Consider the following 24,645-nt stretch of genomic DNA (forward strand, 5'->3'; position numbering starts at 1 on the left):
GGACACAATACCTTTATTTTATTCATTTATTTTTTTATGTGGTGCTGAGGATCGAACCCAGGGCCTTACACATGCAAGGCAAGTGCTCACTGCTGAGCCACATAGATAGTCTTTAATAGTAGTTTTTACTTCTTCTTTGATTCAATAGTTATTTAAGAGTCTGTTGTTTTCAGAATCTATGGAGATCTTTAGGCATATAGGAGATACATTTTTTTTTCCAGTACCAATGACTGATCTGAGGGCCTTGTACATGGTTGGCAAATGCTCTACGGTGATCCCTTTTATAAAAGTTGTATGGATATTGAGGTATACTCTCAATGAAAGGTACCAACTCAATATGAACCTGTTAGTAGACTCTTACTAATTATTTAAGTATTCTATATGTTATTTATTTATTTTTACTGTATGCAGTATTGAACACAGGGGTGCTCTATCACTGAGCCCTGATTCCCTGTGCCTTTTAATTTTTTATGTTGAGATGGGATCTCACAAAGTTGCCAAGGCTGGCCTCCAACCTGCAATCCCTCTGCCTCAGCTTTCCAAGTTGCAGGGATTACAGGCTTGTGCTATCATGCCCAGCTATATATTTTTAACATAATATGGTGATAATGTAATATGTCATCATGATTATATTTTTGTCCTTTTCTTCTTGCATTTCTAGCTTCCCCCATATTTTGATGATACTGGGTTAAGAATAAAGATTCATGATTGTTATTTTTCTCATATCTTGAACTTTTAATCTCTAAAATGACTCTGTCACATTTAAAGCATTTTAGCTTTGTGATGTCCCTATCACCATTCCTACTTTCTGCTCTTTTCATTTGTGTGCTATAATTTTTTAAAATTTTTTTCTACCATTGAAGTTGTTGTTTTGAGTGGAATATGATTGTATATTTTTAGCTTCAATTTGAGATCTTTGTCATCTCACAAGAAGTTTAACTCAGTGTGATTATGGCCCAGTGTGTTGTTTTTATCCTTGACACTTCCTCTTTAGTTCTATACTGTAAGTTGGTGCACATCAGAATCAACTGAAGAACAGTAAGTGGTGGTGGTTTATTTGTATACTATGTGGTGTGTGTGTGTGTGTTTTTAAACACACATTTCTTAAGCTTCACTACACTTGTGGTTTAGAAACTGGGGTAATTCTGGATCAGGTCTGTCAATTTTTAAAAGATTCAATATGTGAGTCTGATGTGCAGCAAAGGATGAGAACACTGCTTTAAATATTTCCAAACTCTTCATTATATTTCTTTCATAACTGAAGTCACGAGTTAAAAGAGCTCCATTAGCAAAATTCTTCATTCACTTCCCTATTGTCAATAATATTTTGCAGGATTTTGTTTTCTTATTAATAGTCTAGAATTTTTTTTAAGAATTCACACTGTTAGTTGACTCTTACTAATTATTTAAGTATTCTATATATTATTTATTTATTTTTACTCTATGCAGTATTGAACACAGTATTGAGCACAGTGCTCTATCACTGTGTCCTGACAATTAAAAAGTTATTATAGAAGTTGATACAGTCTGATAGTAAAATTTAGTGCAGAAGAACATTGTTTGGATCATACATGTCTACTAAAGGTCCCCCGTGGTAAAGGCTCAGTCCCCAGTTCATGGTGCTATTGGGATGTATGGAATCTTTTCAAGCTGAGGCCTAGTGGAAGATCTTCAGGTCATTGGGAGCGTGTCCTTGAAAGGTATGATAATGGACCCTCACCTTTATTTTTTCTTTGTTGCTTCCTTCCAAAGAAGTGAGTGGCTATGCTTTGTCATGCCCTCCCTGCCATAATGTGCTGCCTTGCTACAGGTCCAAAAGCAACAAAGCTGACTGTCCATGGAGAGAAACCTCCAACACTGTGAGCCAAACTAATAATCCTCTTAATAAACTGATTATCTTAAGGTATTTGTCATAGTGATGGAAGTTGACTAACACAATTCTCATACTAAAAATTAAAGTCCTCTCTGGATTCCCTAGGCTCATTCTTCAACAGCCACCCTTACAAACACACAAATACATTCATACACTTAAAATAAATATACAATACACACAGAGGTCACATTTGGTATATTGTTCTACAGCCTTCTTTGTTCAACAAAATATTTCTTGGCAATTTTTCCATGTCAAATATACATAGATGCACTTCATTCTATGCAATAAATTCATATTATTACAATATATTTATCCAGATACCACCATATAGCAGACATGATAACATGGAATAACCAAGTAAGTATGGAGCATGGAGCTTCCAAACATGGCTACAGAACAGTGTCTTTGGACTTAATCCACTTGAGGTTGATTTAACTAGATGATATTGTTTTCTCCCCTGTAGGTTTTCACTGTTTTTTGAAATCCCTGACTGCAAAATCAGGATCTGTCCTGAGCACTTAATATGTACCTGATAACAGTTTTGTTGAATCAATGAATACTGATAAGAATTCATAATGACCACACTTTTACTACTCTTATGAAATAAGAGTTAAATAGTTTACTGTTTTCTATTCTCCTCGATGTAGGAACAAAAACCAAAATCTGAGTCAATTAGGTATTTGTTTGTGCAAAGTCAGAGATGGTCACTCCATCTGGAATTCCTGTTCACCCAGAACCCTGCTCAGTGGAATCAGGTAGAGATGGAGATCATTCAGAAGAACCTGATGCTCAGTGTAAGGCTCTCTAAGTGAAGAGATATCAGGGGAGAGACCAGGAGCCTCTGGTGACCAATAGGGCTGGACACCAGAATGGATACACCATTCTCATTGGTCTTACCAAGGAGATGGTGAAGCCATGTTTATGCATCATTTCAATGGGAGGGGAGCTTGAAAAGGACCATCTGAGAGGTCTTTTCTAGCAAAGAATTTAAGGTCTAAAAATATTGAGTATCCCCAGACTCTATGAGGGCATGGTAATTATCTACAAGTACTTAGCAGGCCTAGCACCAAAGTGAAACATGTACATTGTAGAGGTGTGAGAAAGTCTTGGCAGGTAGAGGTAATTAAATTAAATTAAGAAAAATGGCATTGCAACTGGGGATCCAGGGAAATCTCCCTTTGAGAGAGGTCTATTAAACAAGGGTCCCAAAGCGTACACTTAAGCCATTAAACTTGGCCAGTTATTTGAGGACATAAGAGGTCATTTTAATAGGGATATGTGGTGATGGGAAGGGCAGAGACAGCTGGTTTAATTAGTTACATTTTTTCTATTGTTTTGGAAGAGTTGTAAACATCGAGCTTCCATTTCTTGGAGTCCAGCGATTAGAAAAACATTACCAAGAGATCTAAGCCTAGCATTATTTGCCCACCAAATTTGCTCTTTGAAATGTGTTTGGTCAGCTGTGCTTGGCCTCTGTGACTAGCTATATTTGTTCAAAGGCTAATTACCTCGAAGGGTAAAAAGATCAGTGAGTTAATCCATAATCTCGAGTGACTGATCAAATCTAACGGCCAAGTGATGCTGGAGCAGACTCCCCCCTTTTCTTTTAAAGGATTAATAAGGGATGCTCACAATTCTCAAATATTAGCCTTTCCAAGAATAAGACTGGATAAAACAAGAGAAAAGACAATCAGAGATTTTTAACGCCCCCCCCCCCAACATTTATACAGTCATTTTGCAAATAAAACTTCTAGAATCTCAGGGAAGTATGCAAGCCATCCTTGTTGGGTCACGCAGGGGTCTGGTATAGATTTAGGCAGAGTTGGCTTTTTGGTTTCCCAATAGTTGCAATGAAGGCTTCTTTGTGAGCACAGACTGTGCCAAGCACTAAGTGTTTTACATGTTATTAATTTACTTGGTGCTCACAAAATTCTAATAAGACAGGTATTGTGCTTCAATTTTGTGAATGAGGCCATTTAAGTCCAAGGTCACATGTCAGCAACTGAAATTTAAACCCAAGAGCTCTGGCTCCAGTCTTGATCTTGACTGCCCATAGGGGAAGAAGAGAGGCTAGGTAGGGGTCCGATATAACTTGTCCTGGTGGACACTGTCATGAAGTAGTTTTAAAACATAGAGCTATAGTAAACATAAAGATGATCGGGTTTTGGAAAATCCACTAAAAGAACCTATGCTTTTGAGTGCACTGTATTAGGCTGCTCGAGCTGCTGTAACAAAAACAGAATGGCACGAATAACAGAAAATCACTACCTTGTGATTCTGGAGGCCAGGGGTCTGAGATCAAAGTGTTCATCAGGGTTGGTTCCTTTTCAGGGCTATGAGGAAGAATCTGTTCAGGCCTTTCCCCTTGGCAGATAGATGGCCATTTTTTTCTCTATGTCTCTTCACATTATCCCTTCAAGAATGCCTATCTCTCCAACCAAATTTTCTTTCTTTTCTTTTATAAAAACATCAGTCATATTGAAGTATGACCCATCTAATAACCTCATTTTTTACTTCATTTCCAAAAAAGATCACCTTCTAAAGCAGGGCCTCTTAGCATATTTATTTATTTATTTTTTGGGTGAGACACAACTCAACCCATAACATGCACCAAGATCACCAAGGAAGATTAAACATCCAATTGGTTAATATAACCCACAGTCAGGGTAGCCCTAGCACAGTGCAGGTTCCCTCCAGCTCTGCAAGTATATCCTGGAAGGCCAGCCTTCCACCTCCCAGAGGGCACTGCTGTTCTTTCTTCTCCTAGCTAGATGATAGAAGGGCCAAGTTTTGAGGATTTCTCTGATCTTCATGACTGAGCCCAGAAGTTAAGAAACTAGTCTTTGACAGTGTCTCGTGAGGTACTGGGTTCAATCCTCAGCACCACATAAAATGAATAAATAAAGTTATTGTGTCCATCTACAACTTTAAAAAATCTATAAAAAATTTTAAAAAGTCAACTATTAATCGTACCATTATCCTTCCCTGAAACAAAAATATATACCTACTAAAATTTAATTAAAAATATATATTCTGTGAACAGAGGCTCTAACAAAAAATTTCTTCTTGATTTTGATCAATAGTACAACTGTTAGTATGAATTGATTAAAATATAAATACATGACATATTTTGATAAATTATTATTAAACCAAAAGAAGATCTCACTGGGCAGGTATCCCTTAATAAGATTGGGATCTATGTATGGATCCTTATTTAAAGAATCCACCACAGATCCTTTGTTTGGCTCTCAGAGAAGGTTTACCTACTTTGGGAAACAAATACCTTAGTAAGGTTGGGAGGTGAGAGGGGGGTCTTTCTTTGGACAAGAGGAAAATGCATGGCTGGCAACAGTCATTGGGAAAGCCCCAGAAGAGTGTCAGTTTTAATGTGCTTGTGGAAGCTGGAGATGGATTACTTTAAAACTATCCACACCTGCCTTTCCAGTGAATAGTCTCAGGTTGAATGCTACTTATCTAGTGCATTAGCTACCACTTAACATACAGGTGGTGTTGAAATGGAGTTGTTAGACATCAGTAAAACCATGGACTTGGGAAAAAGATGCACTTGGATTTGAAATTCACTCTGCCACTTACTAGGTGGATAATAAGGTAACATTCTAGGTGTCTATTTCCTTATCTGCAAAAGGGGATATAGTGCCTTTTGATATTGCTTTTACTACTATAGAAACTCTTAGGAAAAGGATGGGGACTGAAAATTGGAGTGTTCTTGATTAGAGACCTTCATCCTTTGAATATAACATGCATTCTCATAAACCTGGTTTCTTAACAGACTACCTCATGTGGTAATTTAAAAATAATTAAAAACATAATTTAGGAAATTGCACTAACAATGTATTTGAATATGCAAAGTGCCTAGCACACTACACAATTCTTATAACTATCAGTATATGCATTTCCAAGTTAGGTCTGACCTTGAAGCAAGTGATGGGGAGTCAGCTTATGAAAGACATTATTAGGATGCCAGAGAAAGACGACTTGCCACACACAGTTGGTCAGGTTATTATATTTAGTTTCAGTGCTCAAATTCAGGAACAAGAGAATTTTATGTATATTATCATTCATACCTCTACCCATGGAATAGCAGTTCTAGATTGCCGTAATTGCAAATTCTTTCTTCCTTGACAATTCTAACTGTTCAGAACCCTTTTGTAAACTGGAAAAAAATTTGGTTCATCCAGGCCTGATCTTGTAGGTTGCTATATAGAACTAGGGTAATGTATAGCTATAGCTCCTCAGTTAGCTGTTGTGGTTAAACTTCTCCTAGGTATTCAGAGGGCAGGAAGTTAGAGGGCAAGGACAGTTATTGGCCAGTTTGTTTTCATCAATTAATTTCAGGTTGTTTTCAAGCAAGGGCCCTTTTTTTTTTTTTTTTTTTTAAAGTGGGTAGTTTTTCTTCACTTTAAAGGACATGAAAACGAATGCCTAAGTATGCACACAATTGATTTAGTGAATATATAAATAAATGTGGTTTCTTGGAACATTTTCTTATTATAGCCTCCATATTCTGGGAAATTCCAACATTGAGGCTAATGATTGCATAAATAACACGCAGACTAACTCATAGATGTTCACAACCTGTAATCCCAAGGCTTAGAATAGTAACTGATGTATAAGGCATTCACAAAATATTGTTGAAGAAATCAAGAGAGCAAGGAAATGTGAATTTTGTCCCTTGTTAGAAGTGGCATGTTAGCGAGTCAATTTTTCTGAATCTGTTTCTTCCCCTGTTTTAGGGTAATTGTGGGGTCCAGTTATAAGGCCACAGGTAGTCATCACCAGTGGACCAAGTCATCTCCAGAAGAAATCTATTTGCCATCTCAGGACTCATGATTTCAAGTTGTTCTAGGATGCTATGGATTTATACTAATTAGATGCCCAGATGTAACATAGAAAGAAATCACCTTTTTTCCCTGTCTTGACAGAATGTAAAATTCAGGGATGAGACGTAAGTGGACAATGGAGGGGTGGGTGGGGGGAAGCCAACAAGAAAGGGGTGGACATCTGCATACACAGGAATTAAAATGTACATGTTTTTCAAAGCTTTTATCAGGCCTTCACAAAGAAGAAAGGCTAGATCAAGTGTAGAATGGCTAAGGCTTGGTTATACAGAAAGATTTATGGGCCCTCTGCAGACTCCAAGAACGTCTTGTGACACACAAATGCAAAAGCCACCAATTATTTACAGCAGGTCATACCCTTTCAGAATGCCACAGGCAGCTGCCTAGAAGCACGATTGTCTGATCTTGACTGGCTTCCAAAATCAGGAAGGCATACATCACTACCCTGAAGCTTCTGGTACTCTGGCTCCAGAAACAGGTTTCCAATAATTCCTCCTCAAAAAATGAAGGTTGGGTCGTTGAAAATATTAGATTTGGAATGATAAGAATGATATTTTGTTTGACAATCCACAAAGCATATGTGATCACGTGGGCTCCCTAAACATTTCTATGTAAGTATAGATATTATCAATATTTCATCTATGAGGAAGAAGTATTGAAGATTCGAGAGTCAATATGGCGAATCTCAACTTTTACTTGGTGGCTAAAACTGGGACTTGACCACAGGCTCCTGACTATAAGTGTAGTGTCTCTTTTATTTGGATGGCCTTCAGTGCTAGGAGGGTCAGGGTCATTGCTAAAGATGTTGGAAGTAGAATCTCATAGTGGGAGAGTCAAACTTGACATTTTGTGAGATCTGAAAAAAAAAAAAAGGCTCCTACCCAAGAATGTAGCCCATACCATTCTCCCCTCACATAGAAGCTTGTTGTTTGCTAAACACTCACACAGACACCATTCTCATTTTTTATTCTTTCTCGGCCCCATGATAAATGTAGTTTACCTCCATTTTTACAGGTGAGAAACTAAGGTTCAAAGAGATTCTGCAGTTCATCTACTCAGCTCTAAGAAAAGTTTAAAGGGAGGCAGAGGCTGATCATAGAGTGTTCTTTACAAAGCCCTTGGTGTTGACTCTGCAGAGTTGTTTGAGTCAGGCTCTTGGAATCAAGAATGAGTTTTTACAGCTGGGTGTGATGGCGCATGCCTGTAATCCCAGCAGCTCTGGAGGCTGAGGCAGGAGGATCGCAAGTTCAAAGCCAGCCTCAGAAGTTCAAAGCCAGCCTCAGCAGTTTAGCGAGGCCCTAAGTAACTCGGTGAGACCCTGTCTCTAAATAAAATAAAAAATAGGGCTGGGAATGTGGCTTAGTGGTTGAGTGTCCCCGAGTTCAATCCCTGGTACCCAAAAAGAGAATGAGTTTTTACACCTTGACTCCCATTATCCTCTAAAGCCAAATGGTGTGTGTGTCCTTGCTTCTATCATTATGGGTTCTAGAAGAGTGTGGATGGAACCCTTTACACTATGTCATCTTGGACTAGGAGCAGTACCAGTGTCATTGGCTTCCAAACCACTTCCTGCCTGATATCACTCTTTGTAATATGATTAAGCTTTTGAAATGAAGATTTCAAAATGTTGGCCCATTAGACAGGAGTGGGCTCCATTTTGCCTGCTGAGACCAGGGCCTGGCTGACTCTAATTAGAACTGAGTTGCTCTGAGGGGTACTGCCTTGGTGTGCCAGTGTGAAGGCCCAAGTTCCATTAGCTGATGAGTGCTTCTTTCCAACCAGGCAAGAATTGCCCCAGATGCCATCTTAAATGTTGAGCTGCAAGAATTCCAACTGAGTCGGAATGAAACTTTATTTCATTATGCTTCAGGGTCTGGGAATGATGCCAATGAACAGCTCTCCTTGACAGGTCTCTCATCACTTACAGCTCAAAGGAAAAGAAAAGTGAGCTCCCCAAGTGCCAGGCTGCAGCCCTCTCTGTCAGATGGCAACACCTCCACAGAACAGCTGAGCAAGAGGATGGGTAAAGAGCTGCTATTGCTGCCTTATCACTGAAACACTGCATGCTGATGATAATACCCTGCATGGTCCTTTTCAAGGTCTTGCACAAGGCACAGAGCTGAGGAAAGGACCTAGGAGCAGGATGAAAAACCAGTTTCAGCTGTAATCCAATTCTGCTATGTCAGCAGTGCCTGACTTCATGCTGTGTTAGGAAGGATTCTGAAGCCCTATCTGGATACACTGGAAAAGGTCCATAGGATCAGTTGAACATGTGCCCCAGTGGAGAGATGGCTACATTGTTCAGAAGTTTGACACATATTTGACATAGGAAGCCAACTCTTCTTTATTCATGTGAAGATCCAGAGCATAAAGGTTCAGTAACTTGCTAAATTAGAAACAATAAACCAAGGCCTTAATTTCTAAATTAATTCTCTGTCATCCATATGAATTCTGGAAGTTCCAGATTTCTAGAATATTGCAGTTTGCATGAAATAGACTAGCAAGTCAATAGATGTCAAAATCCCATAGTGATCCAAAGACATTATAATGATAACTTATATAATGTACAGATATCTCCCAGTGTCTCTGTACTCACTGAATTCCATAAGGACATCTTTCTCTTTATGATTGAGGGTATTGGTGTTTGGGTTGGCCAAATATCAGCATGTCAGATTTAGATTAAACCTACCCATGGTTTAATCAAGTTGGTCTACCAGTGATGCCTTAGTGGGGAGGGGTTAAGTCATGCTGTGCAAATGAAGGAGTTGTGAAGAACCCACTTGATTGACTCCAATAAAACATCTCCAGTGTCTGGGCACAGGAGGCATTCTCCCTGGGGAGTCCATCCAACATGCGGGACATGGGGACCAATGGAACAATAGGCATCCCTGATATTATAGGTGAAAAAATTCTGTATAATGTAATACCATCTCTCAATGTTTTTAATAATTTCTAGAAGGAAAATTTAAGAGAACTGAGCTTGATTTCGTTTCTAAAGAGATTGCTTACTTTTGAAGGCTGGTTTTACATGAAAAAATCTTTTGGGCAATAGATAAACAACATGCTGTCTGGTGCTGAAAGTAAAGATTTTAAGACCAGATATTTTCTTGCTTAAAAATTTGCAGAATTGAACAATATAAGGGTAAAGTAAATTGCCCCTTAGCCTTAATTTATACTTGTCTTCATGTTTGCAACAGAGATACCTTCTCAGTCGTGGTCTGCTCATTGTTAAAATTAAATCCATCCATGTTCCATGCTGAGTTGAGAAATGCTATGGTTAGCATGTGTCCCTCCTTCCAAAGTTCATGTGTTGGAAACTCAATCCCCCAATTCCAAATATCAATTTGGATGTGGGCCCTTTGGGAGGTAATTAGGTTAATGAGATGAGGTCCTAAAGGTGAGGCCTGACAAGAGTAGCGGCTTTATAAGAAGCAGAAGGGAGAATTGAGTTTACACCCTCTCTCATTCCTCAGCATGTCACACCTTCCACCACATTATAATGCGGCCAAGAGGTCCTTGCCAAATGCTAACACCTTGACATTGGACTTCCTGGCCTCCAGAACTGTGACAAATATATTTCTTTATAAATGATCCAGTCTTGGGTATTGTTGTAGCAGAAGAAAATGAACTAAGACAGAGAGGTGGCTTCAAACCACACTAAAAGGCAGTGCCAAAATATTCGGGGACTGAAAAATGCCCTAGAAGGATGAAAGTTAACTTTCTGCCAAAGGAAAAGGCTCACCTTTTCATTTTTCAGGTCAAACACTGTAGTGGATAAATCAAAATTTAGCTATGTGTTGAGTTTGTCATGTGCAATGGTCAGAGCCAAGGGCAACATATTTATAAATACTAACACTTTATTTCTTTGTTACCAGAGCATTCTTCTAATGATGGAGGTAAAGGAGCAACTTGTGTAGTATCAGAGGAAAGTTCCTTGAAAGTCTAGCCCTACACTGTCCAGTGAAACAGCCCCTGAACATGGGGCTATGGAAGCCTCGAAACGTGGGCTACTGTGATTTTCTTGAATTTCACTTGAATTTCAAATTTCATTTAATTTTAGCTAACTCAAATTCAGAAATCGATATTCAATTCAGCTATTGGAAAACTTCTATGTGTGTGTGGAACAACTTACATATGTGAATCTACTTTTTTAACTATAAATTTTATGAAGTCTAAATACAGATTTCCTGTGAAAATGCAGTATCCAAATCAAGCTGGGTTGTAAGTATGAAACACACGTCAGTTTTCAAAGACTGAACATGAAAAATTCAATGTAAATATTTTGTTAATAATTCTACAGCTATATGCTAAAATGATAGCATCTAAAACATAATGGGTTAAATTAAGTATATTATTAAAACAGCCATTTCTTTTTACTTTTTAAGGTGACTACTAAAAGTTTTAAGTAACTTGTACTATAGTTCCATTGGAATATATGCAATAATTTACATGAAATGTATTTTTGTATAATTATTAAAATTGTCTATTATACATATACATACATAGTGTAATACTAGAATGTACTTAACATTAGGCATACATAGTAAATGACCTAGGTTTTTAAAACCTGCTACTAAGACGTCTACAGATTCCTTTTCCATTTAGAAATGTGATCTTGCCTAAGTTCTCCAGTCTTCCATTTCTTTATTTGTTGAATGGGAAGTGTTGATGAGATCCATAGTTTTTCTTTTTCCTCATAGCAGGATAACCCCTTCCTTCTCATTTTTTACTAATACATCTTTGCTGTGAATGTCAGTTTATAAAACAGATGGAAGTGAAGATACTAGTTCAATTCACAACAGCCTAGCTAGGAAATCAACCTAGGTGCCCTTCAATAGATGAACAGATAAAGAAAATGTGGTATATATACATAATGGAATATTACTCCTCCATAAAAAAGAATGAAAATGTGGCATTTGCCAGCAAATGGATAGAACTGGAGACTATCATGCTAAGTGAAATGAGCCAATCCTAAAAAACAAAGACCGAATGTTCTCTCTGATATGTGGATGCTAACACACAATAAGAGGTGTAGGATTGGATTAGACAAAGGGGAATGAAGGAAAGGGATGGGGAATGGGAATAGGAAAGTCAGTAGAATGAATGGGGCATAACTTCCCTATGTTCACAGATGAATACATGACCAGTGTAACTCATCATGTACAACCACAAGAATGGGATCCCAATTAAAATGTTATACTCCATGTATATAGAATATATCAAAATACACTCTATGGTCATGTATATCTAAAAAGAACACATTTTTTTAAAAAGGAGTGGAGATGCTAGGGTTGAGTGGGGCTGGAAGATTCCCATGCCCATTCAGTTCCACAACACACTAGCAGCCATCCATTTTCTCTAGAAATCTAAGGAGTATGGTTTGAAAACCATTTCACCCAGTGATTTCCAAGATTAATCTTCTATGAGCCTTTGCTTGCTCCATCAATGTGTATTCCTGGTCACTATATAGAATCAATTTCTAATCTGAGCCTCACTCCTGCTCACAAGGTCTTCAGAAAGACTTAAAAATGGCAGCTCTGGTGATTCCTGCAGCACTATGGATCATGCACACCCCCAATTTGGCTGCCCCGTTGTTCTTGGTTCTTCAAAACCTTAGCCACTGCTCTGGCTACCTGGAAAATGGAAGCAGAGGGTAGATGTGGAACACTGGTACCTGTATGTGTCACCTCTCTCAGATGGCCCAGCAGGATTGATCTCCCTATGAAAATAGATCCAATTCATAATACCAATAAAGTAAACATCATGGAATGAAGTCATCTGTCATGTAACCAATGGGGTTAAGAATGTTGGTGATATTTTTTGCTTAGCTCAAACCTTTTTTCTTTAATGGAATTATTCATAATTCAACCATCCACTCCAGAATGCCTTTTTGTTTTTATTTTAATTATTGTGACAATTACTGAATTTAACTAAATGTGGCCTGACTTCACTACACAGACTGGTAAGCTGATGGAGAACTCTTCCCTATCTGCTCACTCTCCTCCCATCTACAAACATGCACTAAATAAATCCACATGAGTGAAACCCCAGATTCTTGCTAGTTCCTAGCTATACCAACGTAGGCATGTTCATTGTTTGGAGACTCAATTCCTCATCTGTAAAATACCAAAATGTCCCGTTAGGGCCACCGTGAAAATCAAAGTGTTATTACCTCTACACATGAAATGTGTTGCACTGTGCCTGACACATAGAAAAAAAACTCAAGGCAGATCAGCTATCAACATTGTGATTGATTTTATTCCAATTGCTAGAAAAACTGGGAAATTTTATCATTCAAACTCTTGGATACTTAATTTCAAATCATGGATTCAACAAATTTATATTTGCTGTGATGTAGATGGGGTAACCCTGATGTGCACTTGAAAAAATCTAAGGGAGTTCATCTTCCTTTATCTTTACATTTGTCTTTTCAATATGTCCCACATCCTACAAATGCCAGGAGAAGGCAGTGGGAAGAAGCCTTTTCTTTGGAGAATGAAGAGAATATTTACAAGGGGGCAGTTCTTGTTCTGGCACACGAAAGAGAACTTTCAGTTCAAGTCCCAGTAATTCTAGTTTCATCAACCCTCCAAGCTCAGCAGTCAGAAAACCACATTTCAGAATAATTTCCAAGACATTTTTTTCCTTCCAGTGCTGAGGATCAAACCCAGGGCCTCACACATGCTAAGCAAGTTCTACTGTTAAGCTACACCCCCAGACTCAAGACTTCTTAATATGAGTAGTTACTGAGAATGCCCAGGACCTCATTCGGGTATCAATGTCATTGTCAAGTCCTGCAGTTGATTGAGGTGGGGCTATAGCATCATTTAGTGGACCCATTTGAAAAAAAAAAAAGTTGATGATGAACTCCAGGGTATAATAATTCGTGGATATTCCCTCAGGACAGGGATCCTACTTTACTCTGAAATAGCTTGTCATCAAAGTATTAAGAGAATTCTGCAAAATACACTTTCTTGTGGGCAGGGAAGAGGTTTGTAGCTTTCACATTCTTAAAGAGTTCCACCATCCAAAAATAGATTATGAAATCCAGTTTTAGATTTTTTTTTAAGAAACATTTTTACTGCTTCCATAAAAGGCTGGTTTCTTCTCTCATTCTTGCCAACAGGTGCCAGTACTTCAGTGTGAAGCGACCATACTGGGTGAGAGAAGAGGCCAAGAGAGGATGGAGAGTCACTTAAAACACATGCACTGGAAACCAGACTTCCTCAAAATCATGCATGCCGGGGGATGGATCACAGAACGAGAAGCTGCAGGGAGAGTTAACCTGCAGCAGATATCTCAGATCAGGTGCAATTCTCAATGTATGCAACCACCAGGAGCCTCTTGGGGCCAGAGGCCAACTCACATCTCCAGAAAGGTCATCAGCTAACAAACAGGTCACTGAACTGATCAGATGACAGGTATCCCCTAGTGCACCACTACCCTGTCAGGAAACTCGCCTTCTCCTCCTGCAGCATAAGCCCTGCTTCGTGAATGGTCACAGAGTGGAAGAGCTCTCTCCCAGACACCCATTGCCCTTGCCTGCCTTGAGTCTCAGGCAGGCGAAACATTCCTAGCTCTTTTGTTTTTTCACGAGTTCATCACAGATCCCCATTTGGGACACTGAAAATTCCATTCTAGAGCAATAAGAAGACCCAGAACACTCTATCAAAAGGACATTTTTAGAAAAGGACAAATCAGTAAGAATTCCTATCTATAATTATTTTACTTGCATTTCTTTATAAACCCCATGATAATGTTCTATCCTCTCTCCATTATTTGAACCCAAGTGGACTGTAGAACACACAAAAGTGTGCTATGACACTTTTTGCACATAGGTTAGGGAAATCACATTTTTATAAAAAGCAGCACCAATAAAGCCTCAATATCAGCAGGCAGACACAGAACAGATCTTCAGCAGAGACAGAAACCCAAGTTTGGTCCCCATGCTCTGCACCCAAGGCAAAGGCAATATACCTTTCCTCTCGTGTCTGGAAAGATTATAGCTTCCTCTAGAATCTTGCACTATTCTTTGGGTTCTGCCTTGCCATGTATATTTTTAAGTTTGCAGCTAGAAAGATCCCTAAAGGCAAAGAGTTTCCCCTTCCCCAAGCTGCCCCTCCATCGCCTGTTTATAATATTGCTTTCCTGTTCTTCCTGTTTCTACCCAACAAAATTGAAAATTTCATCACCAATGTCAGAAAATTAAACCCCAGGGAGCACAGCAATAGCTCAGAGCATCCTTTCTCTGGCAAAGGGCCAATCCTTGAATATAAGTTTGCAAACCCTCTCTGGTTTGCAGAGGTTTGAAAGGATGCAAAGCAGAGTCATTTCAAAGCATGCTTTTTGACTGCTCAAATCTTTCTGACAGCACGTCAACTCATCTTTGAAATTAGTTAAAAAATATTTCAATTTGGAGACGGGTTTCATGAAAGAATGAAGGGACACGACCGAGCTCGGATGCACATTTACCAAGCAGAGAATAGCATCACAGAGAGAGGAGATGCTTCGTTCCGTGGCCAGGGGTCTGAAGAAGTGTTTGACAGACCATTGTAATAACATCTCTCTCCACAATGCAAACACCGGCAACACAATCAAGCAGCTCTGGGCTCCGTGCCTGTACCTTTCTCTTCCTAGCAATGCACAGGGGTGACTCTAATTAATTTAGTTTGAAAAACATTTTCTTTTTAAATAAATCAATACCCAGGGAGATAAGGCAGAACTGAACTCCTCACACTAATCCTAACTAGACCACCAATTTCCAAATATAATATACAGTCAACCACAAATCGGATCAAACCAAGCAAAGCATGCAGCCTTTTGAATACAGAGTCTCCCACATGATGGGAACCCTTGAATGCCTGTTCATCCATGTGCTTGCTCCAATTCAGTTTCTGAGGCAGACAATAAGACAAAGCTACATTCTCACTCAGGCTGCTAATACCAGTGGACAGATGTGTAAGACTGAGCTTTACTCACCCAGCTCCTGTAAGTCCATCTTCTCCAACTACAAACACTGTTTCCAAGCTGCTGCCACCACAAAATGACTTAGAGTCGTCCCCCAGAAGAACAATGTGCTAGAACACCAGATGGTTCCCGAGTAAGCTTGTTCATGAAACAGGTTTCCAGTTGAGCCATGTGAACTGAGACCCGCTGCACACCTTTGAATGGTATACACTCCAAGTCCAGAAGAATAAGCATGTAGCTTTGCTTATGTTTATGGAGCTGGAGCCCAGGGGTGCTCCGATTGGCAGGAGTCGTGGAAAGATCAGCCAATCAAAGGGAGCCTCCATTTCAGGGAAACTCCTGCTCATTTATTTAGCATCTTCAGAGATCATCAGCTTTTTCTGGGAAGAGCTTTTCTCTTATAGTATCACAGGGAAAAATAATAACTTCACTTCTGTTTCAGTATCCTATGCTCTTTGTCAAGCAAACAGCTCCCCTTCTTGGTGCTACACAATACCCCCTCTTTTTCTTATAAAGAATTTAAAGAAAAAGAGAAAAGAAGAGAAAGAGAAAGAGCTAGTGATGGGCTGGGGATAGTTCATATTCATCAGCCTCCACCTTGTTGGGGGAAAGGGTGGGGGGAGTGCCTGGGCTCAATAATTACTGATTCTGTTGCCATGGAAACAGACTGGCTGCAGCGAGTTGGATTCGTGTAGAACATCTGCTGCCAGACCCATAATCAACTGCAATCTCATCTCTTCCCCCCTCTCTACTTTTTATTTGATTGTGAGTTTGCTCACTTCCACCTTCTCTTCCCACACAGTTTTTTGTCCAGAAACGTCAGTGTAAGTACCTTGCTTTGTATACATTAGGCGTGCACACCAGAGATGCTCACATAACCAGGAATGCATGCAGGCAAGAGTGCATCCCAGCAGGGATCCCAGGGGATTCCTATTCAGGATGTAAACAAACACAAACAACCTACACCCCTAATTAAAATTTATGGTAACTTCTAACCTAAAGAATTAGTGGGATTGTGTTTTAAAGTATTTTCTAACAGCCTAGAAAGCCCCCAAATAAGTTTGCCATGATATTCTCAGAGGGCACTGTGGTGGTTCTTCCTAGCAAACCTTTGGAATAAGTGATTAAACCAGGAGGCTTATGGAAGACTTTGTAAGGCTCAACTCTTTTCTGACTAGCACTTCACCAGGGAGCTCCCAATCCTGGGAATCTCCCTGGATTTCCTCAACCCATTCCCCCCCCCCCCGCCCCCCTCTGGCTCCCTCCTTGTTTGCTCCAAATTTTCCTGATTGCATGATCAGTATTAATGTCACTGACTCTGCATGTGCTGCCATCTTTCTCCATAGCAGCAGGGGCCGCCACTGAGCAATAAAGGGCTGCCTGAATGGCCTGGTCAAACACAGGAAAGTGATCCCATGGTGGCAATCTCTCAGAGATATATCTGCTGAAGCCCTCAGTTCTACACAGATGTGTCAATCTCTGGTAAATGATAACTGTGAAAGAAGCTATGATTTGTGTTGAAGTTAGGGAGAAGGGAACTCCATCCCCCATCATTAATCTAAACATCATCATAACTTCAAGGAACCTTCTCTTACATAAAAGTCTTGCAAGTCAGGGACCATCACATGTTAGTGACACAGTCCAGGCTTTTGAAGAGGTTGGAACTGAAATGGCTCATTGCATGTCTCTGGGAAGATATGCAATGAATGTCTTGTAGCCAAGGTGGATTATCGATTTACCACATCCTCTGTCCCACAAGTAGTGGTAGTAACCTTAAGCCTCCTTTATTCCTGAAGCAACTCTTGGTACAAAAGTTCCATATCTATCTATTTTCTGGTTCTCAGCTCTGCTCCTTTGACCAACAATGGATTTGCTTTTTTAAGAATCTAAATAAGAATCCTGATATTCCATTTTATCTCTTTATGCCCCCATGAACTTAGAAAGTCTCACCTAAATTCTGTCTCCCAGGCACCAAATCCAACACTGGCAATTTTTCCCAACTCTTTTTCAGCTATCTCCAAGGCTTTGGATAGCTCAGGTTTCCTCTACACCTTTCCATACCATCTCTAAACCTGCTCAGTCTCCTCTGCCATAGAGATGCCCACCCACCCTTTGCCCTCTCACCCTCTTGAAACCATCCAGATCCTTTCTGCTTGTTTTCCAATGTCATTTCAATCAGATCTTCCCTTAATCAAAATCGAACATTATTTTCAACAAATATTCAGTGACTGTCTGTTTGTCAGGCAGTTGTGACTAGTGACAGGACGAATGGACATGGTTCCTGCCTTACAGCCATGGGCTCTTGTGTAGGATGAAAAAATATTAAAGCATAGCTGTATATGGGGCATGAAGAAGACCTATGAACTTTAAGTGCTATGAACACTAATTATCAGACCTAATGGAGTCAATGACATCAGGAAAAGCATCTTTGAGGAAGTGATATATCAGCTAAAATCTAAAGGAAATGAAAGTTAACGAGCTGAAAGTGAGAGAAGAATATCTCAGACGTAAGGGATAACACATGCGAAAGCTTGTGCTAGGAGGTAGTAATGGCACCTCTGAAAACATGAAAGAAGCCAAGTAATGGCTGGTGACTGCAGAATGATTGGGAGGATGGTGTGAGACCAGGATCCTAGGGGCCAGATTAAGAGTTTGGATTTTATCCTACAAGCAGCTTTCCATAGATGAATTCTTTGCCCCTACCATACCAACACATATCTTCTCCAGTTGCTCAATGATGTATTAGTAGAATAGCAATCTGATGAAAACCATCTTTTGTAAGACATTCATAAGTTGTTGTCTTGATCTAGTGAACATTGAATTGTGAATAGCACAGGTAGCATTCTAAGGACTTTATCTGGATTAGCAAATTAAATCCTTCCTACAACCCTGTGAAAGATCATCATTATCCCTATTATACAGGTGAAGGAACTGGGGTATAAGGAGGTCTGATAACACGACCAAGTGGCAGAGCTGAGATGTGAACAAAGGGATTCTAGCTCCAGCTTCTCTAAGTGTGATCCATAGGGACTACCAGATCAAAATCATTTGGAATTTTCCTAAAAATATAGATTGTTGGAACCCTATTGCATTCCTACTAAACCTGAAGATGAAGCTATACTAGAAACATTTTCAAACACTTTGGAGGATCTTACATCTAATTCAGATTGAGAATAATCACTTTGTTTACATAAAGGAGGGGAAAACTAACCCTGAATTAATGTATATACATTATGATCCCTAAGATCTGTAAAACTAGGATAATAACACATAAAAGGAAAAGGGCATTTGGGGGGAATGCAGACTCTCAATATTTTGAGCCATCACAAAAGGCCCATCCTTATCAGAACGAGGTTACTTTCTTTTGAATGATTGCAAATTCCCGTTGTATCTCACAATACAGATACCCTGGATAGCTATGGGGCTCAGGAGCAGCCTTACTGATGAGCATGTTCATGAAGAAATATAAGTTCCTGAAACCCACATTCACTAAGTAATTACAGATGCTTTAAGACTCTCCAGTAGTAAGGCTGAGTGATCATGTATTATTGTGGACACTGTGAAATGTCATAAATTTGTTTTATATAACTTTTTCCTGGAAAACTCATTTTAAGACAAAACTGCAAGATAGATGGATAATGTTTTTAACCTTTAGGGTTAATCCATAACCCCTAGTCCACTCAAAAGCTAGTAAATAATCATTTGGGTTCACTTAGCTAATCATGGGTTCAGTTTTGAAAAACAACCAACTTCATTGATATTTCCAAGGGGTCAGTTCATACAAAATAGCTACAGCATCTCTGAAGACATCTGCAAAGAATTTTTCCATGGAATCTTGTCCAATAGTTCTGTTACTGAGATCACAGACTGGGTGCTCTATTTAGTTAACCTGGCCTTGTTGATTACTCTTCCCTTTCTAGACTGTGCAATGAAAAGGATACACAAAGCTGCTACTGAACCACAAAAATAGGGAGACCTATTGGATTGATATTTTAACTACTACCTGCCAAGGTCCCAAGAACTGGCAAAAGAAATTCAACATATATCTGAACACTCCCATGGCTCAGACTGTAGCACAGCATCAAGCTTCTGAACATGTCTAGATTTATTATTTACTATCTATAGGTAGAGGATGGAATCACAGATTCAGATACCTGGAAAATTCAGGGGGTAAAAATTACCTCTGGGTATCTGAATAAGAGTCAGAAGAAATTTCTTTCCACTTTGACCATATATTAAAACCTGTATTTTTGTTCTGCTCTGGGTAGACAAACATTTCCAGTACCATTTATTCTGTGTTTCCTTTGGGGCAGATTCAATCAAATGAAATTTTATTCCTTTCCATAAATATGATTTATTAAATGAATTATTACTAAATCTGGTACAGTTCATGTACCTTTATAATACTTTTAAACTAATTCACAAAACAAAGTGTTCTGTTAGGTGATATGCTGTGTATTTGGGGGGGGGGGTCACACAATATAGTGACTACTACAGAATGATTTCTAAACTTGCTGTTCAAATTTTCCTTAGCCCACCCACTGGGCTAAAATGAGCCCCTTTTATATTAAGCATTTAAAAGAAGGCAGGAAGCCTCCACTTACTTCATCCCAGAGAAGTGACACTAACAGCTAGCTCTTCATTTTCCAACTCATGGTTCCAAAAAGGTTGCTTCCATAGTCTGAGTATCCATTTCATCAGGATGCATCTTAATCACAGGAAAATGGATGTGATGGTAATGATCCCCATAGTTCATAACATAGCTACATGCCCCTGCTACTCATTCTTACCATGAGGTCATGAGGGTCAAATTGAGCTTCCAGCAAAGTCCAAATGAGTAGGGTGTGTATTGCAGCAGGTTAGAGGCTCACCTCTAACTACACCCGTGTCTTTTCTTAAAGCACCTCTTGAATGTCCATGTATCTTTCTCTGACTTTGCTTCTATAACAGAACCAGGCTCAGTGCAAACTCGACCAGACCATATAAGGTATAAGATTAGAATGGAGACTCTGACATAATGGGCCAGAGATAAAGTTCCTGCTTTTCATTCTCTCGTCATTTGGACTGACTAGTATACAGTTATCTCTGACTGTTTTACATGGTGCATTTAAAAAAAAAAAACCCAACATGTAAAACCTCAACTAAATATGGTCAGGATGACTTTTACATATTTTTGATCACCAAGGGGGAGATAGTCAATAATGTCTCAGAGAGAGATTCCCATAGACAGCTACCTTTTTGTTACTTTCATGGAGAGGTGATCCTAACAGAATATACAAAGCCTGCTACACTGTCCCTTATGTTCCAAGATGCTAGGCTGTATGGGACAGGCCTGGGTATCCATGGGATTACAGAGCATCACAGTGCTTACCCCTGGTCAATTCCACAAAAAACCCCCATTTCCACATGGAGATATTAAGACCCAAGACATATAAATAACATGTCTATGGTCACCCTGAATAGGTGAAGAACTCTTAGGACTAAAACACAGGAGTCCATCAAGCACCAGAAGCAGCAGATTATACTATAGCATCAGAACTCCCCAGACAAGTAACTGGAGCAGGGTCACTGTCATAGCACGTAAAGCTGAGTTATGAACTATGAGGCATTAATATGAGGACATTTATTTTCCTAGACTTTGCTATATTTATATAGCCCACAAAAATGCCTAAAATATGAGCAAATCCTACAAACAACATGAAATAAAACCAGATCTACAAAATGAAAACCCACTTATAAGCAGATCTCTAGCCCATACATTTCTTCTTCCCTCTTCCAGAGAACCAACCTCTCACAGGTAGCTGTGATTCGCATTTATAGAGTTGGAGAGTCACAGTCTGAAATCTTTGGGGCATGATGGAATTGGCCAAATGGAATGAGCTGATCTAAGACGTACATGGGGGCCAAAAAAGCAAGGCCTGGTATGATGCACCTCTAATAATTCTGAGTGCCCATGGAGGGATAGCTGGAGAAATTCTGGAAGATTACCATCTTGCCAATTTGATTTTCCAAATATACCAGGGAAATGAAATAGAGAATCACAGGCTGATTAAAAAAATGTGCCAAAAGGAAAAATGAAAATGCCAAAATTCTCAGCTCAGTCTTGCCAAGCATTTCCATGGACAATATGGTAGCAAAAAGCTATGGGCCAAAAGCATCATCTTTTGATGATGTGAAGTGAGGAATAATTTCCTTACCATTAGAAAAAGGAAAGTTTCTGGGCTGTCATCATATCCATCTTGGTTTTCAGACCTAATGTGTAAATCTACTCCCAATTCAGAAACACCTCGATTTCACATGGAAGTAATTTCACCTTTCTGGAAAAAGTTTCTGGTATTCTCAAACCAAATACTGATTTTATCAAAATTTAATAGAGATTAAATCTATGGCTCACTCAAAGAACCAAAGTCCAAAGGTTTTCTCTGATATGCTGATGCTATTTCACAGTAAGGGGGTAAGGGGAAGAATAGAGGTACTTTGGATTAGACAGAGGGGAGTTAAGGGAGGAGAGGGGGTAGGGAGGTAGGAAGGATAGTGGAATGAATCAGACTTTATTACCCTATGAACATGTATGATTTCACAACCTGTATAACTGTACATCATGTACAACCAGAAGAATGAGAAGTTATACTCCATTTATGTATGATGTGTCAAAATGCATTCTGTCATGTATAACAATCAGAAAAAAAAAATAAATTTTTTTAAAATCCATGGCTCACCATGTTTTATCAAAAAGTTAAATATTAGATGTTATTTGCTCTCTTTGCTTTTTCTACTCAGCTTCACAGGTACTTTGGCAATTGGAAGGCCCACTGATAACCTATGCGTCTTGGTCCTCTATCCCAACAGGAATTACACTGCAACAGAATGAGTCAAGCCAGGGATAAGGGAAAGGGTGAAGAGTGCTGAGCAAGAAAGAAACCAAGAAGATCAAGAAGACACATGGACTCTGAGCACTCAGGCCACCAAGGAGAAAGAGGAGATAATCAGAAATTTAAAGAGTCCATGCCAGGGATGTCATGTTCTGAGATGTTGAAAGAGGCAGGCAAAACAGAGGGGACTTGAAGGAGATCCAAAAGGTCTGCACAGGGCCAAGTATGGAACCACCCAATGGGGGAAGCACAGAGCTAAGGGGGTCACCTATGGAATTCTAAAGTGAGACTTCTTTCAACCCAGTTATTTTTACTTTGTCTCTCTATAAAGATATAGGCTTTATCAGAAGCCAGTCACATCACAACTATGTCCCCAGAGTTTCAATGAACACCAGAAACAACCCCTTGCCTCTCTAGGAAAACCAGCCCGAGAGTGTGCCTGGTCATGGTGAACCACCAGTGCCTTCTCTGTACCTCTTGGTTGTTCCATAGTGAGAGACCTCTTGTTTTTCTACCCCATTCTTCTGTATCAACAGCTTCTAAAAGCACGTTGCTTCACACTCTTCTCTACCTACTTCCAGGAAAGGAAATGGAGAACTATGACCCCTAGGCAAAGAAAATTGATAGATATACCAAACTCTGATGGAGAACAAGCTCTACAACTTAAGTTGCACAGAAATTAGATTTGGATAAAAATACAATCTTATTTTGTTGCTCAGTCAGTACTTGCCTTCATCTTTAAGTCACTAATTTCAGAAAGGACTTAATTTGAAAACATAAATAAAAACAAGGGCAATAACTAATCTACTAATATGCAATACAAAAGGGTTCCTGTGCCCTCACCAAGTCATCCCAAGGCAAATATGAGATATAATTTACAAAATGTGCTGCCTACAATTCTATCAGCACAGTGACAAACGAGAATGGTGAAGCAAATATTTCAAATAAGCACATCAATTGAACCATGAATAAGTGCTCTTGCTCGTGTTTGGGGAGTCAATTGTATATTCATTCGACACCTCAGCTATTCTGAACATACACTGAAAAAATAACTTGTACCAAAAATAGCCCAGTTTGGAACTAAGAAATTGATTTCTAGCTATTCAACTAATATTTAGGAAGTGTCTATAATGTGCTTTTGCATATTGCCTCATGTTTCTTTCATGTCTTTGGAATCTAAGAATATTGACTTAATATCTGGAAAGTAATAAAGTTCTACTTTATTAAGTTTAATCTTCATGTATTTTGTGTCTTTCCCAGCAGATTCTGTCCTACTCATCTAGTGAACTCCTATTCATACATTAAAGCTCTCCTAATAAAGTCTTTCCTCTAAGAAGTAACTCCTGCCTTTGGATAATTTCCAATGGATGTGCTATTGCATATGTCATCTGATTGCAAACTTATCTCTTTCCAGAGCTACCCATAGTACGGGGAACCCAACAACACAACATCAGGAGTACCATTTCTAGATGTTTTGATACCTCAGTAGAGAAGTAAAAATCCAATTGCAAACCTTCACACTTAGACACATCCATGAATGCCTTCTGTGTACCTCTCTGTTGTTCTACCCAATATCGTGTATGAAGTCAGGAGATGAGGATATCTGAAAACATCTCAGTGACTCATTCTCTGTTGTCTCGCATTCCTTCCTCCTCCCACTCATGCAATCCCAGCCTGAGAGGGAGGAGACTGCTCTGGAAAGCACTCCTGCACATCCTCCACTTCAGAAACCCACTTCACAAGCAGCGCAGGTGCTGGGCTCACCTCTGTCAGCAGTCTAGCTTATTTTTCCAAGGATGCCATATCTACTCAGAAGCTCCTTCCAGTTAATGAGTATTCTTCAAATCAATCCTCAGAGGGCTTCTGATCTCAGTACCAATCAACTTTAGGATAAGTTGCTGGCCACTGGCTAACTGAACCCATGCTTTATTTCAAGGAACATTCAACAAACAGCTTGAATTTATAATGTGGAGTATGAAGACTAAGGAATTCCCCTCAGATCAGCACCACTGATTAGACCACACTTGGAACTCAGTGATGTTTCTGAACCCACATGGTTCAAAGTGTGTTTTAA

General features: G+C 39.4%; 1 protein-coding gene across 6 annotated transcripts in view; it reads right to left on the reverse strand.

The window, feature by feature from the left end:
- The window catches only part of Elmo1 (engulfment and cell motility 1), a 561,359-nt gene that overhangs the window by 121,550 nt on the left and 415,164 nt on the right, over positions 1-24,645 (reverse strand). Inside the window, exon 1 of one of the 6 annotated variants that reach the window (XM_015490229.2) lies at positions 15,712-16,675. The exons of the other annotated variants lie outside the window; for them this stretch is intronic. The gene's annotated coding sequence lies outside the window, so the exon portion shown is untranslated. Of the gene's footprint in view, positions 1-15,711; positions 16,676-24,645 lie in introns of those variants that run through there. 6 annotated transcript variants of the gene reach the window in all.

This window comes from Marmota marmota, unplaced genomic scaffold (genome assembly GCF_001458135.2).
Source record: "Marmota marmota marmota unplaced genomic scaffold, marMar, whole genome shotgun sequence".
Lineage (NCBI taxonomy): Eukaryota > Metazoa > Chordata > Mammalia > Rodentia > Sciuridae > Marmota > Marmota marmota.